At 36.6% G+C, this 19968-nt stretch overlaps 1 pseudogene; it reads right to left on the bottom strand.

Moving 5' to 3' along the window:
* Positions 1-18648: 18648 nt before the first annotated feature.
* Positions 18649-19419, bottom strand: LOC119512083 (annotated as a pseudogene).
* Positions 19420-19968: the final 549 nt, after the last annotated feature.

The following is a 19968-nucleotide window of genomic DNA, read 5'->3' as shown; positions in this document are numbered from 1 at the left end:
TTCTCTCATGCCTCCCTTTTTAGAGCCTCTTTTTGCATCTATTGCCTCTCTCCTCTCCGCTGGTTCACTTGGGATCCTTAAACTAGTCATTTAAAGTTGAGCATTTCACACTCACCTTTCATACTAATGGTGGAATTTCAGGAATTTAGAGAGAAAAAAATATTTTTTTTTTTCCCAGCCTTGTCAAATCATACCGCACAGATTGCGTTATCTTTGAAGGCTCCAGCTCTATAGTCAGATTAACAGTTAGCCTCCAGGACAGCTGTGTCTTCCAAGAAGCAAATACCAAATACAATTTCATGAATGAGCATCCTGCAAATTGAAGAGGTTGAGGACTTTGTCTCTGTCCATGAGAAGCAAGGCAGAGTGTGGGAAGGAGAGGTAGTCAGAGGATGAGAAGGAGAGAAAAAGCTCTCCCTTCCCTGCTGAGCTGACCTTAGGTGGTGAAACTGCAGGAACCAAAGGGTGGTCAAGTGGAAGCCTCTTTCTTTATCTCTGGGGCATCCGGTGAGGCACCCAGACCCTGCCAGTTGGTAGTAAGGTACACAATATTGAATAAGATGAGAGGCTCTTGATGACCTTGGATCTTACTTGAGTATATGGGTTTTGCTAATTAGTATTGAAAATTTTTACTACCAAAATTCTAGTGTGTGTGTGTTTTTTTTTTTTGTCATGAATGACCTCCAAACTTTTTTTAAAAAAATGAGTCTTTTCTTTTTGCACAGCAGAAGATCTGGCCAGATGTTTTCTTTTGAACTCTTACTACCTGTCTTAGCCCTTTTCCCAGAAAAAGTGGGGTAAAAACTCTCAAATTTCTGTTTCTAGCATGGAGCCTGCAGTCTTGATGTTTCCATCTGGATGTCTAATGAACATTTCAAACTTAACATGCCTGCTGATTCTCACCATCTCTCTCAACCTACCCCACCCAACAATTTCACCGTCTCAATTAATGGCAGTTCATCTTTCCAGGGGCTCAAGTCCAAGATGATGGAATCATCCTTAATCTCTTTTTTACTCATACATCTTCCATTCACTCCTTCAGAAAATTCCTTGTCATCTTCTTTGCAACCACCCTGGTCTAAGCCAAACCATCTTCTACCTGGATAATTGCAACAGCCTCCTAATTGGTTCCCTGTTTATACTCTTGCTCCCCTTAAGTCTTCAGCAGAGAGTCCCCAGTGATCTTTTTAAAACCTTCTTTTTAAAACCTAAGTTGGATCATATTACTCCTTCATCTAAAACCATCTAGTGCCACCCCAGCTCACTCAGAGTAGAAACTGAAGACCTCACAATGGCCTACAAGGCCCTACTCATCTGACTTCCCATTATTCCTCTGACCTCATCTTCTACTTCCCCCTCACATTCTCTAGGCTGCAGCCTTACCATTCTTGCTTTCTCAGACATAGGGGCTTCTGATTTTCCTTTCTCTCTTCTTGGTCCCTCTTACCCCAGGTATTGCATAGCTTCCTCCTTCAGGTCTTTGCCCCAAGGTTGTCTTTTCAGGGAGGCTTTATTTAACTATCCCATTCAAAACTGTGACTTCCACCCCTTTGCATCCTCTATCCACCTTCTCTGCTTTATATTTCTACCTAGCATGCATCACTCTTTAATGTTCTATGTAACTTAATTTATTATCTTTGTGCGGGCAGGGAAATTTGTCTGTTTTTGTTCACTGCTATAGTCCTAGCGTTTAGAAAAGTATCTAGTATATAGGAGGCAGTCAGTAAATATTGTTGAATAAATGAATAAATTAATATAGTAGGCAGCACACAGTAGTGGAAAGAGCTTATGCTCTTTCTCTGCCATTTACCACCAGAGTGACCTGAAGTTAGCTGCCTCCTTTCTCAGCTGTTTTCATCTGTAAAGAGAAACAAATAACACAGCCTAAATGAGATTAAGTAAGTGGATTCTCTCACAAAGAGAAGGAATTTCAACACATTTTATTTTCTTTATTAGTAGGAGCCATCTGGGAACGATGTACACACTATGGGCTAGGCCTCAAGCTAAGTGCTTTTATGCATTATCTCTTTTAACCCACACAACAACCCCATGTAATACCGATTGTTAGTTTTCATATTTTAGAGTTGAGCTGTAATAGCAGCTCTTCAAGACCCAAGGTCCATCCATGAAAGCACAGTACATGTTCATGGAGTACCTTTCCTGGGAAGTTTGTGAGTAGAACTACTAGCAAGAAAAGATATTTGGTTGCCTGCACAGAGGAGGGGGTACTGCATTGAAATCCTGCAGCTGGGACTTAAGTCCTGGTTTTGACACTAATCAACTAGGTGACCTGAGCTAACTCAGTCCCTCTGAGCCTCAGTTTCAAGGACTGAAGTCAATAACCAACCACTAAGGTGCCTTCATCTCTAAATTAGATGTAAACCCACCAGTGGTGACAAGTAAAGGAGGTTAGGTACTTGATTAGGTTTCATGATTGGATGGAGCTGAGAGATTCTGGAGACTGCACAAAGGAGTGGTTATAGGCAATGCTGAGGAGTCAGACTGCCTGGGTTTGAAGCCTCGCTTCTCCACTTATTACTGATGTACCTTGGATAAATCTTGTTTTAAATCCATTTTATTGAGGTATAATTAACATGCAAAAAGCTGTACCCATTTAAAATGTACAATTTGATATATTTTGGCAGATATATACATTTTTTTAGCCTAAGAATTGTTTTGCCTATTCAAGAAATTCAAATAAATGGAATCATAGTGTTTATATCCTTTTATGCCTGGCTTCCTTCACTTAGCATGTTTTGAGATTCATCCTTGTGTTTAGGTGTATCAGGAGTTCATTCTTTTGTATTGCTGAGTAGTATTCCATTATATGCATATACCCTCATTTGTTTATACAGTCACCTGTTTATGGATATTTGGATTGTTTATGAATAAAACTGTTATGAACATTCATGTAAAAATCTTCTGTGGACATATGTTTTTCTTGCTTTTAGATAAATACTTAGGAATGAGATTGCTGGGACACATGGCCCAGGTATGTTAAATTTTAAAGAAGTGCCAAAATGTTTTCCAAAGTAACCATATCATTTTAAATTCCCACCAGCAATATATGAGACTCCAGTTGTTCCACATTCTTGCCAGGATCTAGTATTGTCAGTAATTTTTAATATTAGCCATTCTGATGGGTATGCAAGCAGTATCAAATTGCGGCTTTAATTTGCATTGTTTGATATCTAGTGATATTGAGCTTTATTTTCATATGCTTATTGTCTGTCGGTATTATCTTTTTTTGTGAAGTACCTGTTCAAATCTTTTGCCCATATCTTTGTTGGTTTTCATCTTATTATTAGTTATAAGGTTTTTTTTAAATATATTCTTCCTATAAGTCCTTTGTCAGATATATATATATATTTAATATTTTCTCCCAGTCTCTTTGCCTTTTCATTTTCTTAGTACAAACATTTTTAATTTTGATGAAGTCCAGTTTATTAATTTTTACCTTGGTGGTTTGTGTCCTAGCCTAAGAAATTTTAACTTGGGCAAATCTTTTACATTTTCTAAGCCTCAGTTCCTGCTTCTGTAAAATGGAGAGGATACTAGTCTCTACTTTTTAAGGGAGTTGTGAGAATGAAATGAGAAAGCTATGATAAATACTCAATTCACAGGAATGATTGTTCTTAGATATTAGAAGGTATTGTGTGAATGGATGCAGTAGAATCTTCCTCCATCCTAATATAGTCCCAGTGTTATTTAGGTACCTGTATAAGTTTCTCACCTGCTAAAATAAATACCATATAATAGGTTGGCTTAAACAATGGGAATTCATTGAGTCACAGTTTTGAGGCTAGGAGAAGTACAAAATCAAGGCAACAGCAAGGAGATGCTTTCTTCCCAAAGACTGTGAAGTTCCAAGATCCGCTGCCAGTGATCTTTGGTCCTTGGCTTTTCAGTCACATGACAATGTACATGATGGCATCCTCTCTTTTCTGTTCCCGGTTTCATTGACTTACAGCTTCTGACTGCTCCCGGTGGCTTCTCTCTGTATCCAATTTCCTTTGCTTATAAAAATTTCAGCCATATTGGATTAAGGCCCACCTTCATTGAGTTTAGGCACACCTTACTAATAATATCTTCAAAGGTCCTATTTACAAATGGGTTCATACTCACAGGACCAGGAGTTGGGACTTGAACATGCCTTTTGTGGGACAGGTGATTCAATCCCAACAGTACCCTTCTCATTCCTAGCTCTTGGGGTGTCTCCAGACTAGTCTAAAGATAAAGCAATCAGCAATACTGTTCTCCTGCTTTTGCTTCAGGGGTAGGCCATTGTTCTATTTTGAACCAGTCAGAACTGAAACAAAGGATTTGTTTCCCTAGGTAGGGGAAAGGCTTTTCCCTAGCTCCTTGCCCCAGTTGCCCTGACAGCCATGTTAGAGCAGAGAGGGAACCCAGCCTGAGCACAGTGGTGATACATGCTGTGGATGGCTGACAGAGGGACATACCTGGATCCTTGATGGTATTGTTCATAGGGCAAACTGATCCAAGGGCCCATGATATTTTTTAGGGGCCCCTACAATGTTTTAATTTCTTTAAAAGTCAGAAGAAAAAGTAAATATCATCTAGCCTGGATTAGATTTGTCTTTATACCATTGCAGTTGTAAAATATATATTTTTTTAGATAGAGGAAGGGTCCCATGAAAGAGTATCTAGAGCCCAGGAAAGTCACAATGTGGCCCTGACTGTTGAACTTCTGAATCAGCTAAACTTGGATGCTGCCCTACCTCTGCACTCGTATTGTTTTTGATCATGGTAGCCCATCATGCATTGGCCTGTGCCGTGAGATTAGTAAATCAGATTCAGTGTCTGAGAGCACAAATGAAGTTGTCAAGGTGGTGAATTTTCTTCATATTTTTGTCTGTAACCACCTCTAGTTTATGGGATATTTACAAGAAGCAAGGTCTGGACACTTAGTCTGCTTCAGTTTGATGGCTGGGTCTTGGAAATTTGTGTCCCATACTAAGCAGCATCTTGAGATGAAGGTGTTTTTAGAATAAATGGCTCTGAGATACTTAACATTTTGAACTTCAAGTGGCTTATAAAATTATGCTTCCTTACTTATATGATAATAAATAGTAATAAATAACACATATAGCACTTACACTGTGCTAGGAACTGTAGTAAGAACTTTATATATGTGTTAACTCAATAGCTCTATTATTATCCTCATTTTACTAAAAAGGAAATTAAGGCTCTTGCCCCAGATCAAATAGCTAGATAGTAGCAGAATGGGTGTTCAAAAGCAGGTAGTCTGGTGCCAGATTCCTGCTCTAAATGCTCCTCTAAGTTACCCAGTCTTCACCCCTGAATGAATTTAGGATTGCAGAGAAAAAAGAGAGGCATGATGATTTATTTATAGAGAATTATGGACATGCTAATTGGATGCAGAGATAGAGCAGATTGCAATTGGAACTTGCACTAAATTCCCCTTCCTAAATTGCTGTGATCTCAGGGGAATCCGAGACTTTTGAAGCCCTATTTTGTGAAAAAATTCACAATTTCAGAAGAGATTCCTAGATGTCAATGACCATGAATTGTGCTTTAGGTCTCTGTAACCTTTGGAGTGTGTGTCTGAATTAAGCTTGTCCTAACAGTGTAGCTCAGTTCTAGGAATGGCTGCTTGAGGTATAGGCTAACTACCCAACAGTGACCCACAGTGGGTATCCCTGGCATTCTAGATGTCAATAAATGAATCACAGGATTAGCCTACAATTTCTGGCCTATGTGGCCAAATGCCAGGCAACATTTAGGTCCACTTGGCTTGGAAAAGTATATTCTCTTATGAAGCTGTCAAAAGAGTAGCTGAAATTAGAGCCAGAATTGATTGAATAAGACTCTGCCTATCATAGAAAGAATTCATTTGTTAAATACCAATATTCTTAGTAAGGAGATAAAAATTGATCACTGACTACTGATAGCGCTGTAACATACTAGTGCAAGAATGAAGTTGATTAATTATTTATTAGATTGCTTTCATATTGATGTTTAGATATTCAATATTTCTGAATAGCTAACCTTACCATTACTGTTTGTGAAAATATTCTCATGGTAAACACATACATGAATTTCTGATACATTTGCCATTGCTGAAACAAGTCGAATGCCCTTGAAAAGAGATGGTTTCTTTTTAGTACTAAAATTCTTTGGTTCTATGTTGTCTTTTGTCACTGAATTGGAATCAACATCAGGTCAAGAGAAAAGCTGAACTGAAGTGATATATTTATTTCATATATATATATATATTATATATATATGTGTGTATATATATATAGAGAGAGAGAGCATATATATATACGCACCCACACATATATAAACATAATTATAAAACTTTTACACTGAAGATATTATGTATTTATTAAATTGAGTGCTAAAATACCCCCCAAACATTAACCCATGTGGCTGGTGGCCTGTACTTCAGAAGAAGACTCACTGAATTACATGGAAGCTGGACTGCAGCTTTAGCCTCAAAGAATGTTGGCAAATACAATTTATGTGACATTAATTTGCCTCATATATGCCATTGGTGAGTTCTTTGTTTTAGTGAGCGCCAGATGTATTCTTCTTCAGAATATATTTGGTGAAACTCTCTTCCCGAATGCCAAACGGACATGAGAAAACTTGCAGTCATCTGGAGCTTGTAAGTTGTACTGAAATTTTTGGAATTTTATTGGAGGCTTTATTTCATTATAGAACAGAGAATACCTTGGATGAATAAAAAGCAAATCAATCAGAAATGATTGGAACCAGTAATTAGAATTTCCTTGGAGAGATAAAACATATGATGTAAATCCACTGTGTTGTAAAAAAAGATGCTTTCTAACAAATTATCAGATCTTACAGAGCAACCTCAGATGCAGGCACAGATGTAAAGTTTTGTTTTGTTTTCGGCCACAAGTTCCTCGCTCTCCCATTTCAAAGTTGGCTTTTCCGGAAACTTCATTTGGCTAATGAAGGCTGATGGGGTTTCAAGATGATTGCATAATGGAGCATGAAATTAGAAATATTTTCTGAAAATTAGTAATTTTATTTAAATATGCAATTTAAAGAACTGGATCATCCATAATATTTTGACTTTTAGAATTTTCTCTGTTCTACTTTCCAACTTATTTTGCATTACTTGACTTTCCATTACTTTGTGGATTTTTATTAAATAGAAATGCTCTTTTATGAATATTGCCCTTTTGTAAATACTTAAACTGGTATCTTAAAACTGATTACAGGTAATAAAACAGGTTTTAAAATCACTTTTAAATTTTTTAATTAATTTTTTAGGGAACAATGGCTCAAACAAAATTGTAGAGACTTTGTGTATGTTGTAATCTGAAATTTTAAAAAATGTGCGATAGCATTTGTAAAACTAATTTATGATTTTTTCCCTTAATATGTCATATCCTATACTAGTGGAATTGCTGAAACCAAAAGCCTAAAATGGAGTGGACGTTATTATTTTCTCTCTGCACCTGGAGGAATTCTAAGGCATAAATTATTTTGATAAACTAGCATTGACTAACTTCTTTCCCACTGTAGAATGTGCAAAGGCTGGGAAAAAAAACTTTCTACTTGGAATTTATAGTATGCGGCTAATGGATAAAATATAAGGAATGACATATCTGACTTTTATTGTTGATTAAATAGAGCAAATGTGGAAATTCTATTCAAGGTAAGAGGTTAAAAGTTTACATATCCACAAGGGAGTTATTGGAAGGATATTGCTTGGATTTACATTTTTGTGTTTTCTTTTTAAATGACTCTTTTCAAGCAGATGCTTCAATTGTAGTTAATTTTTAAAAGGGCCAAGAATTATAAAACACTGTTGAATGTGCTCAATTCAGTTGGAAAAATGGCAGGGTCAGAAAAGACTTTCCAAATTGATTTAAGAATAGCTGAATTCATTTTACCATGAAAAGGAAAAAAGATGAAAAAGAAAGGATCTTAGCAACCAACCATCTGCTCCAACTCCCTCATGAAACTTGGAGCTTAGAGGACTTGTCCAAGTTAACACAACTGGTTAGTGTCAGAGTCAAAGACTAGAACTAGGGGTCTTGACTCCCCATCTTTGGAACAGACCACTTCCCTACACTCTCTCTCATGTAAAGCCTCTTTATTTGATGCAGTTCATCTGCATTATCATCATCCACATGTACAACACATATTGAACACTTGACTGAAGCATGTTTCCAGCCCCTATAGAGCTAGTGGGTGAAGCCAACATTACATATATGGAATGAGATGGATGTTATCTCTCTTTTTAGCCAGGCTGTGATCTTCTAGGGCAGGGACTGTGTTTGCATAGCTCACATTGCAGAATAGACACTGTGAAGCTTTATTCAGAATGCACTTTGCCTACTCTTAGGCTTGCACCTCCAGGTAGCAGTTTAAATCCTCTTGTCTGCTTTGATTTCTGTCCCATTACCTTCTACTACGAGTCCTCCTCTCAGCCTATAACTGATTGACTTGGTCAGCCTGGCTTTGATTTTAGTATTTCTTCAAGAGGTTACCTTATTTATTATTTCTACTCAACATTATGCCCTGAAGCCCTTGCCATGAGCTCCTAGGATGCTGCCCCCAGCATATACTAATGCCGCAGCCCCCACCCCACCCCGTCTGGGAGCTGTGATTGGACAGTTTTATCTTTGTATGTTTGAGGGTAAGCATTTAGCCTGGTGCTTGCTAGAGCTCAACAGATGTTTGTGGAGTGAATAGTAAAGACACTTTAGAGTATCATCCTCATCCTCATCCTTCTCATCTTTTTATTGAATGTTTAGATTGGAGAGACTGGTAAGCACCATGTGTGATTATAAAATGCCTCATGGGTCAATTGATCACAATCGGATTCATGAATAAAAGCTACTCTTAGGCTTGAACCACCAGGTAGCAGCTTAAATATCTGGCAAATTCCATGAATAAATATTGTTTTTCTCCTTCTTTCTGTACTGTGAAGACAGTTTGAGTAAAAGTTCATGCTATATGAAGGGATTATTATCTCTTACCTCCAAAGAACTATCTAATCAACGTTAAGAGAATGGGATTGTGTTGAGTTTCTGTCACTTAATCTTCTTTCAAACACTATCAGAAAATCTTGGCTGGATCTAATTAATAATTAATAAGTAGTAATTTTAAAATACTGTGTGATAAGCTATATTTTAGACAAAATAAGCTATATTTTAGATAATACAAAAAGTACTTATTTTTCTCCTGCAGAAGTATATTGAAGGAGTATAACAATAGGTTTAAAAATTACAGTCTTGATTAGAAGGCTTATTTTCAGTAGTTTGCTAACATTTAAAAATGAATTTATTATGTTTCTACATATTCTGTAGCTCCCTTCTTCCTATGTCTCTTTTTAACAATAACATTTGTTTTTCCTGATTATACAAGTAATACATGCTCAATGCAGACATTTAATATAGAATAATATAAAGATATAAATTAAAATCATCCATAATAAAAGTGACCTAATCACCCCTAGGAATAACTACTGTTAATATTTTATGGTATTTCTTTCCAGACTTGTCTATGTGCTTTCTTTCTCTATCTTCATCTTTATTGTAAGTATATGTGCAAATATAGACAGTGTTGTTATTTTGGGCATACATATTATACATATATACAAGATTTTGCATGTTTTTATATTTTTGCTCAACATAGTATCTTAAACATTTCCTCATATTGTACAATGCCTTGAAAAGTTTATCTTTGATTTTTCTCTATGAGCAATTTCCAGTCCTAGGTTGTGGTTATTACTGAACTGGACTGTAATTTCCTGGATGCTAATCATGTTCTACTTTAGTTGATTGGAAACCTACTATCATGGGAAAAATATCCTTCCCATTTTCTGACCCTTCCAGATTGGTTTAGTTACATGTGTATACTACTATAGCACCATGTGTATTTACTGTATCATTACATCTAACTACAGCTGTGGTTTCTGTGTGTGTGTCTGTGTGTCTGTCTCCCCAACTGGACTGAAAGCTGCTTGAGGAACGAGGTCATATTAATCTTGATGTCCCCAGCATTCAACAGAGGGGCTGTATTCAGGACACCGCATACGTTTATTAAAGAGGACTGGAGAAACGGAGGCCCAGGGACATTAAGTGAGTGGTCCAAGAGAGCAGAGGTTTCTAGCCCTCTTTGCTAGATGGAAGGACTGGAGTGTTAATTTCTTTGTTATGGAATTTACTCCAGGCCACAGCAGGCCCACATTGAGAGTAATAATCTGTTCTTTAGCTTTTGTACCTGCCTTTTAATGCAGGATATCCAGCTCCAATTTCTCTCACATGGGCATATGAATATGTCCTTCTCAAGTGCAACAGCTGAGAGCCGCTGAGTCTGCAAAAGGGCATGCCTCTTTAAGGGATGCAGTTTGAGAGATTCTGCAGGGTACTATAGCTCCCACGGTTGGGCCGGAACCCTTGAGGTTTTTTAAAGTGACACTTTTCTGGAGCCTCCAATGTTATGAAACTGCCGTGGTCCCTTGCGGAAGTTGAGGGAAATGTCTCTTACCTCCTCTTGGACATTTTTTCCCATGCACACCAAAGTGCCATTACATTGGCCATCAATATTTACACAGTCAATAACCAAAACAGCTTTTTGAGTCTATACTCTCATCACCACCTTTCCTTGGAAATCAGTGTGTGGGGTTTTGGCCAATGGGAGAAACCTGGGTGATACCATAATCAGAATTGCCACCCTTCCCTCATCTTGTTCCCCGACAACTGTGTCTTTGCTATTGGATCAAGCCTGGGTTCTCCCTAGAAGGCTCAGTCTTCCAATGAAAATTACCTTCCATCAGGCTCACACTACCAGTTGGCTAAACAAACTCATATGTCTGAATTTTGAAGGAGAACATGGTGTATGTGTCTTTATATCAAATCATACTGTAGTCTGCGAGGGCAATCTATTGTTTGGTAATGAAGACAGGAATGTTGTTGAACTTCCACCACTGAGTGAAAGAACCTTTGAACAACTGCTAATTCTAAACTTCTTTTGGATTTTCGTTGAAAAGTTTTGCTCTTCTTGCTACATGCTGGTTCTAACTTGCCATACCTAATCACCATTACCTTTCTCCCCTTCTCTATAGCATCTACTGTGTGTCTTTCCTTCCTAGCATCTTTTAGTCCCTCATTTATTTTTCTATTAGCTTCTGTGAAAAGACAGATTTCTTAAACCAACATCATTGCATTTACATGGCATAGGTAACAACTGGGTCACAGAAAATAGGGATACCATTGTCCCTTTTATTCCTATTCCTTTGTCTAAAAAAAGCCTTGAAACTGGAGTTGAACAAGTTAAGAATTAGTTTAAATGAAAGAAAACATTTCAGAGCGATGTAAAAGGAACTGGATTCCTGTCTTCTATACTTCAGCATGAGGATCATTTTTCAGACCCTTGTTCCTATATTCTCATATTCATCAATGGTCCTACAACATTAAACAGGCACTAAATCTTTAATTCTTTGACCTCCTATGCCATTAACATTCTTTTACACTTTAGAGCTGGAGGCCCTAATTACACTCCTCTATTTTATGATGAGGAAATTTACCTAAACACACACACACACACACACTTTTACTAGCAGAACTGAGTCTAGAATTGTTTTGTTAATTCTTGAGCCATTTAATATTCATCCATCCCATTCATTCTTAAAGACTTTTTGAGTATCTGCAATGGCCCAGGCCCTGGAGCTGAGTGTGGGGGCTACAAAGAAGAAAGCTAGTCTGTGGCTCACCCTAGTGCAGGATGAGTGGGAGTCAGGGCAAGTGAGAGCATGCAAAGGCTCAGAGAGCCTTCAGGAGAATCTTAAGCAGTTCAGTTTGGAGTAGAGAGATCAAGGAAGAGAAAAGAGGGAGTTGAGACTGGAGAAACAACCTGGGGTCAGGTCACAGGGCCCCTATTTGCCAGGCTAGGGGATCTGAAGTGCATGATGCTACAGAGGGAGTTTTGAGTAGATTTGTCTTGATTGGAAAACAGTAGTTTAGGGGAGTAGTGAGGGTGGAAATCGGACTGCAGCAAGTTGAAGAGTGAATAAAAGATGGAGTAGAGACAGTGATTGTTGTCAAGTCAAGAAGTTAATTTTATTCATGAAATAGTTATGGTTTGTATGGTGTTAAAGTGCATGATTAGTATGGGATTATAGGTTGATCACAATAATAGGTGATGGGTTTACCATCATATACAATAGTTTGTATTAATTTCTCATCATGTATTAATTTTAATTGTGTTTCTAATTGCATGAGAATGAAGATTTGTCCCATACTTATGTCCCTTGGCTTCTGAAGAAGAGCCAATGTATCTCTTTATGTATGCTAGTTTTATTTTCCAAGAGTTGTGCGAAGAAAAGAATAACATGGAGTGATAAAATTTTTTTCTCCAAAATGAAGTGTCTTTTTATGATCAAGTCTAAGGTCTTCTACTTAGTAGATCTCATGATGCATCTGAGATCTAAGTCTCTATAAAGTTCTCCCTCATATTGAGAGAACTTCTGTTACTGTTCTTAGAAGTGGACCATATTTACTGCATTAAGCAAAGCAGGACCTAAGAATCTGATGTTTGAAAATAGACTGATTATTAATTTTATACAATATTATTGAAATTTTAAAAGACACTGGTTTGGGGATTCCTTCAACTCCTTTATGAATGTAAAATTATTCTGTTAACAAGAACACTGCTTTCATAATATTATGCCAAGCAGCCTACCTGTATTGCGAGATTCAGTATGTTGCCTGCCTTTCAATACAAATGTTATCTTTTTTTTCAGGCTATAGTGAAATTAATAGAGGATGTTCCTAGTGTTAAAACTGATACTGGGTGGATTTACCCTGAAATTAATGACACGCAAGCTTTAGGGTCCCTTGTTTGCATAGCCTTTTATCTTATTTTGTATTCTTAATTTCTTAATTCCTCGTTTTGAAGGCCTTGTTCCTAATTTTGAATTCACAATCTCATATTCTTTTTTTTTTAAAGAGGGTCCCAAATTGTATAAATTTCAAACCCACAAGAACCTGGATCTCCACCTGATTTCTCTATAACAGGTAATGCGTAGATAAGGCATTCTAATTTAAGTATTTGAAACTTGTACTTTGAAATTTATTAAGAAAGCAGAAGTATACTACTGAAGGGAGAAACACAGACTTAAATTTTAAACAGGTGCTAATGAGTAGATGACATTCTTGAAAAACCAACAAAGCATGACATTCCTACAACTAAGTAATTTTATTTTATCATGTGTGTGTTTTTTGGGGGGACCTTATCATGAGCTAGCTCTAAGTTAAATCTTTCCAGCAACGCTGTGAGTTGGGGTCCATTACTCTCTGCCTTGTACCAGTGAGGAAACTGAGGCCTTGAGAGTGGTGCCTCTGATCCTGGCCTGCCTTTTAAAGATGTTTTAACTTTACGGTGTATTGTTCATGGTTAATACATGCTGTTAAAGTGGTCAGGTTTTTCAGTTTGATACTTGAACAAACTTAACTCTTCAAAGATAAATGGATCTAGAGTCAAATGCCCCTGCTCATAATGGAACCATTAGAAGCCATGGATGACCCAAAGCACAGCTGTGACCACACAGGAAAAGAGACTCCACGTGTACATCTCTCAAGAGTGAGTCTGTCTGTGGTGTCATTGGCATATACAAAGGATGGCTTTTTATTTTGGCACATTTTAGTTAGCTGTTCTTCTACCTAAGGCATTTTATTGCTTTTTCACCCCATGAGAGCATCGCACCACTCAAAAATCCACTGGTTGTCTATTATGGGAATCTTGTTAGAACATTTGAATGTTTATCAGGAAAGAGGTTTTTTTAAGACTTCCGACAAAATAAAACAAAAGGGATGGGCCTAAATAAACTAAAGCCATGGGGGAAAAGAAACAGAGAGCATTCAATAAAGATCCCCTTGTATAGTTTTCTTATATGATCCACATACCTGCTGTCATACAAACAGTCTAGGATTTATTTTGTCATGAAAATACTGTGGTAGACATAACCACAAGTTAGGAAACTTGTCTGTTCTAAAGCCATCTGTAAGAAGCTGAAAAACATCTCATCCTAAAGCACTGTTAAATGCTAAGGTCCAGCTATCAAAGCATTGTTACCCAAATGGAATCATGTTGTTCCATAGAACCAAGAGGATGTTTAATTAAATCCTCCTATGGTAATTGTCTTTTCAGGCCGAGCTTTGATCTTCAGAATTCTTTCTAGAAGCCAGTCAAGGGTTTAGTTGTTTATTACCAGCTTTTTACAGACTATTATAGTCTGCTACCTCTTCCTATTCCAGTAGTATTTTAGGTTTTAAAAGTCATCTGGTACCCCAAGCTTAGTTTATTTTCATGTTTCAAATCTGAACTCTAATTTCTTAGAAAAACTAAAAAGCAAACAAATGGGGTCAGGCAGTATCTACTTAGTTTTGGTAGTATCTTTCTTTGAGTAGCTTTAGTTGATTTTGCCTTTTTTCCTCTCCTTTTTTTTTCTGACTGAAGTGTGTCAGGAAGAATGGTTGAAACAAATGAATTTTTGAAGTTTCTTATCACTCTATTATGCTTTTTAGAGTCCATGTATTTGGTAAATTTAAAAAAATCTCCTATTTGAAATTTATCAAACCATTTTATAGCAGAAAGAACTACTTCTGAATGTTATATTTATCCTAAATAGCTGATGTTTTTATTCTTGTAATAACCTCCACCCCTGTTCCTTCACCCGCCTATCTACTAATTTTGTCTTATTTAATCACGAATAAACAACATTTCTGAGTATAATTTGTGATGGCCCTTGGGAACGATGAGATGCTCTCAACTGGAAATGAAGATTCTACAAGTGGTAATCTCAATTTGTCAAATGTTGGGATCCCAGCCATCTGTACTTAACATTATTCAGTCACCATTTAGAGTCATATCTCTAGGAAAGAACAGGTCTTGCCACATAATTCAGTTTCTGAGTGAAAGCCAGCATGAGTCAAAGAGAAACAACTAAATAGACCTTCATTGTAAAGGACTGTCTGGACTCAACATTTTCTTAAGTTACAGCAAAATTGGTCATCATCTGATAGAAAACTCTTAATGCTTTGGGAAAATGTTTTGTGATGAAAATATAAAATATATGAGTTGGGGGTACTTATCGGAAGCTACTCATTAGGAGATTTAAAACCATGCATAAATAGAACAGAAAGCTTGGACTTTTTATTCTAGGATATCAAATTTGAAAAGGTATTTAAAATATTTTTGAACTGATCAAGTTTGTCTTCTAGTTACAGCATGATTCAGAGTGTTTCATGAAACTCACTGGCACTTGTGTGAAAGGTTGGAGCTGCATGATTGTACTTGGAATTTAAGCCTCTTGATTCCCTGAATTTTTTACTCCCTCCTATCCTCTTTTCAGACATGCACTCAGTTATTTATAGAATGGGTAAAAATCAGGATTGACTTTTAATTTCTACAGTGTTTCCTGTGCAGGGTCCTATTAGAAGTGCTTCCTAGATAGGGAGCTTTTTGATTGAATATGTTTCTCCAGGAGAGGGAGACCATGTAACCCCTGGGAATGAAGTGTAGGTTATAATTCTTAGTCAGTGTTGATCTAGGCTAAATTCCAAACAGTGATCTAGAGGTGAAAGTCCCTAGGTCCTATTACTAATCCTCACAGCCTCTTGGGTTCCTTTTGTTGTATTTCTCATTACATTATTAACTGTATATTGTCAGGAAATATGTTAAACTCCCCATATTGGAAGCAAAAAATATAAACAATTTATAATTTAGACAGTTCTCATCCTATATATAGGGTGCTCATGTTTAATGCATATCATCATTGAGCTCTAGATAACTTGTTAATTTATTAAATTTCGGCAGACTCTCTAATTTTTCCCTGATATTGAATTTTAAGTTTTATGACTTCCTTGTTCTTTTTGTGTTAAATTCATGGCCACATTTCAATGTGGCATTTAAAATTTATCTCATTAGTAACTTCCATTATATTCTGTACTTGAATATTCTCATGTTGGATTCCACAGTACTTACTGTTTTCTTCTTTTCATACTTACAAACTCTTGGATACTTGGAAGTCAAGCTTATTGCTAGAAGCCATTCCAAAAACTTTGTTGAGTCTCAGTGTCTTCCTGTTGAAAAGCACCAAATTCACCACAAAGGGAAAGTGTGAAGTTTGAATAAGTTATAATGGTATTATTTGTGGTGCTGTTTCCTTACACTAATGTTTTTTTAAGTACTATATTTAAACATTTTTAAAAATTATTGATTATACATGATTATTGTAGAAAATGAAAAATAATGACAAACAAAAATGCATAAATTAAAATCACCTCAAGTCTTACCATCCGGAGGTAACATGTGTTAACATTTTGATGTATATTTTTCTATCTTTTTATTAACTTCTATGTGTGTGTGTGTATATATATATATCTAAAATAGTTTCATACTCTGCCTACTTATATTGTAACTTTTTTTTCATTTAACATTATATTGTCAACACATTTCCCTGTTCATAATTAGGTATCTATACTATCATTTAATGGTTGCATAATGTGCTATTGTGTAGATGATCATAATTTATTTAGCCAATCCAAAATTATTTAGCATTTAAATAGTTTCCAACTTTATATTTTTATAAAGAATTATCCAATTAGTGTCCTTATACACTAATTTTTGTGCATTTGATTATTTTTTAGGATGATTTCTAGAAGTGTAATTCCTAGGTTAAATGATAAGCACGTATTTAAGGCTTTTGATATCTGTTGCCAAATTTTTCCCCAGAAAGGTTACATTGATTTTTACCTTGTCCTGCTGAATATGAATGATATTTTATCCTGTACTCTTCCTCTCTTTTTAATCTTTGACACTCTCCCAGTTAAAAATGGCATCCCACTGATTTATATTTCACTGATTCAATGAGGTTGAATTCCTTTTCATATGTATAATCGTATATATGTAATTTTTAATGGATTATCTGTTTCAGTATTTAGCCTATTTTTCTATTAAATCTATTTGTATGATTTTATTTAACAATATAAAATTATTAGATATGATACAAATTTTTTTAGTTTGTCTTTGCCTTTTATTGTTTGTTATTTGATATATAGTTAAAACCTTTAACATCTCTTTTAAAAATTAAATATATCATTCATTTGAATAATAATCCAGCAATAGCCCGGTGCTCACCACCCGGTTTAAGAACAGTACATTTCCAAAACTTTTGAAGCCTTTATGAGTCCTTAGCATATCACATTTTCCCTTCTCTCCAAAAGTAACCAAATTCCTGAATTTTGTTACTATTGACTTACTTTCTTTATAAATTTATCACATCTGGCCAATTAATAACCATTATTTTATTTTGCATAGTTGTAAACTATGTAAATAGACTCACATTTTATGAATTCTTGTGTGACTTTTTTTTTTGTAAACTCAAAATTATCCATTGAGAATTGCCCATGTGGATACATCCTTTTAAATGTATGGTGTTTTAGTTTCCTTGTTGCTAAAGCAAGTACCATGCAATGGGTTGGTTTAAACAATGAGAATTTAATGGCTCACAGTTTTGAGGCTAGGAGAAGTCCAAATTAAGGTGTCATCAAGTTGATGCTTTCTTCCCAAAGATTGGCATTCTGGGACTGGCTGTTGGTAATCCTTGGTCCTTAGCTCCTCTGTCACATGGCAATGCACATGGCAGCCTCTTCTGGCTTCTCCTTTCTCTTCCAGGTTCCTTTGACATTCAGCTTCTGGCTGCAACCTTTCACTTTTTCTCTCTCCATCACCTTCCCTATAAGGCCTTCAGTAATAGGATTAAGACCCATCCTGACTCAGCTGGGCCACACCTTAACGGAACTAACCTCATCAAAACATCCTGTATACAAGAGTTTTTGCCCATAGGAATGGATTAAATTTAAAAACAAGTTTTTCTGGGGTACCTAGCTCTGAACTACCACATGTGATATTCTATTATATGGATATATCACAATTTATTTATGTATTCTTCTGTTGTTTCCAGAACAACTGAAGAATTTTTTCTGTTACCAAAAACAAACAAACAAAAAATGTTACCATAATCTTTCTTGTACATATTTCTGGTGCTCATTTTGTTTCTCACTGTGGTTTTAATTTTCATTTATCTGATTACTGATGAGGTGAGCATATTTTTCATACATTTTTGGCCATTTATGGATGCTCCTGTGAGCATCTTTTCATGTCTTTCAACAATTTGGATTGTCTATTTTTTTTTTGATTCATAGGTGATCTTTATATATTCTGGACACTAATCCTAAATCTCATAGAGGGCTCCAGCAAAGGGATTAAGACCTACCTTGAATGGGTGGAGTCATATCCATGGAAACAACCTAATCAAAAGTCCCAACCCACAATAGTTCTGCCACTGTAAGAGTGGATTAAAATAACATAGGTTTTTCTGGGGTATGTAATAGATTCAAACCAACACATCTAGTATATTCTTTGTCCATCCTTTTGCTTTCATCCTATTTTGTGGTCCTCATGTCCTAGCTTTATCTTAAAAAAAATTCCAGTCTGAGAATTTGAACTAGGAAGTTTGGTCATTTTCATTTATAGTGATTTTTTTGTTACATTTTAATTCATCTCTATCATTTTTTCCACTATAGAAACCATGTCTTTATTGATTCAGGGAAAGCATCAGCATTTTTCTTGGGAAAAGGTGACTCCAATGACTTTCCTTACCTTCCAGGATGTCAAGCAGGAGCTCACTTTCTACTAGGAGGATGATGGGACTTTCCTAGAGGCCCTTGCACAGAACTCCTGGATGTGCTTGGCCTCACAGCCCATGCCTGCCCCATTTATAAAATTGCACTCCTTGTATGGGGCTGGGGACAGTGGGAACTCCTTATGCTTCCCTTCACTACAAGCTCTATTGGCCACCAACCTGGGTCTAGGATCCGGGCCATCTCTTGTTGCCACTCATGGAGGCAGCATTGGAGAGCTCAGTGGTGATGCTGTGGGTGAGACTGCCGTGGACCCCTCCTGAGTACTAGAGCTGCACAGTGATAGTGTTGTCCAAACATTTTTCTTGATGTCTTCTTACAGCTGAAATCTTTTCAGGCCCCTGCCCCCTGAAGACCGTGAAGAGGAACTGAATCAGTAGATGCCAATGTCCAGCAGGCTACTGCCAGCCTGGGCCCAGTCTAAGGCCTGGGGCAAGTGGGTAAGATCCTTCACAAATTCTGCCTGAGCCACCCAAAGTTCCCAGAATTCCCTGGGCCAGAAAAGACTTAGAGTCTCTGAGGCAGGGAAAAAGTGGGTCCAGATAGCCCACATTTGGATCTGTGGCCAGCTCCTTATGGGCACCATCAGCCATGGGTGTTGTGTTTTCTGTGCCTGCTTCAGGTAATGGGCTACCATAGCCACCACCTGGTGTTTGGAATGAGACAGTGTCTGCAGCATGGTCATGAAGTTACTGGAGATGGTACTGATAGGATTAATGCCCCAGCAGAGTGCCAGCCACTGACCAGCACAAATTGAAAGCCATTTCTGTCATTTTTATTTTCATAATCTCTGTGTACTACTTTTTCTGTGTTCCCTTTATTCTCTCTTTGGTTTGTTATTATGCTGGTTTTTATTCTACTTTTTTCCCCTTCAAGTTTTGAATTGTTCACTCTGTCTCTGAATTTTGTGGTTATCTTAAAAATTTTAACATACATATTTCACTTAAAAAATGTTTAAAGGCGATTACTGTCTTCACTCTCCTCTTGAACAATACAAGGACCTTAGCATACTATGACTTTAATAACCATATTCTATCTATTGTTTTAAAAAATTTTTGTTCTATCTTTTTATTTATTTATTTTTATTTTATTTTATTTATTTTTTTTAATCTTCATTTTATTGAGATATATTCACATACCACGCAGTCATACAAAACAAATCGTACATTCGATTGTTCACAGTACCATTACATAGTTGTACATTCATCACCTAAATCAATCCCTGACACCTTCA

Source organism: Choloepus didactylus, chromosome 17, assembly GCF_015220235.1.
Source record: "Choloepus didactylus isolate mChoDid1 chromosome 17, mChoDid1.pri, whole genome shotgun sequence".
In the NCBI taxonomy this organism is placed as follows: domain Eukaryota; kingdom Metazoa; phylum Chordata; class Mammalia; order Pilosa; family Megalonychidae; genus Choloepus; species Choloepus didactylus.
Note: the sequence above shows the minus strand (reverse complement) of the source record. Positions and strands in the feature narration are given on the sequence as shown.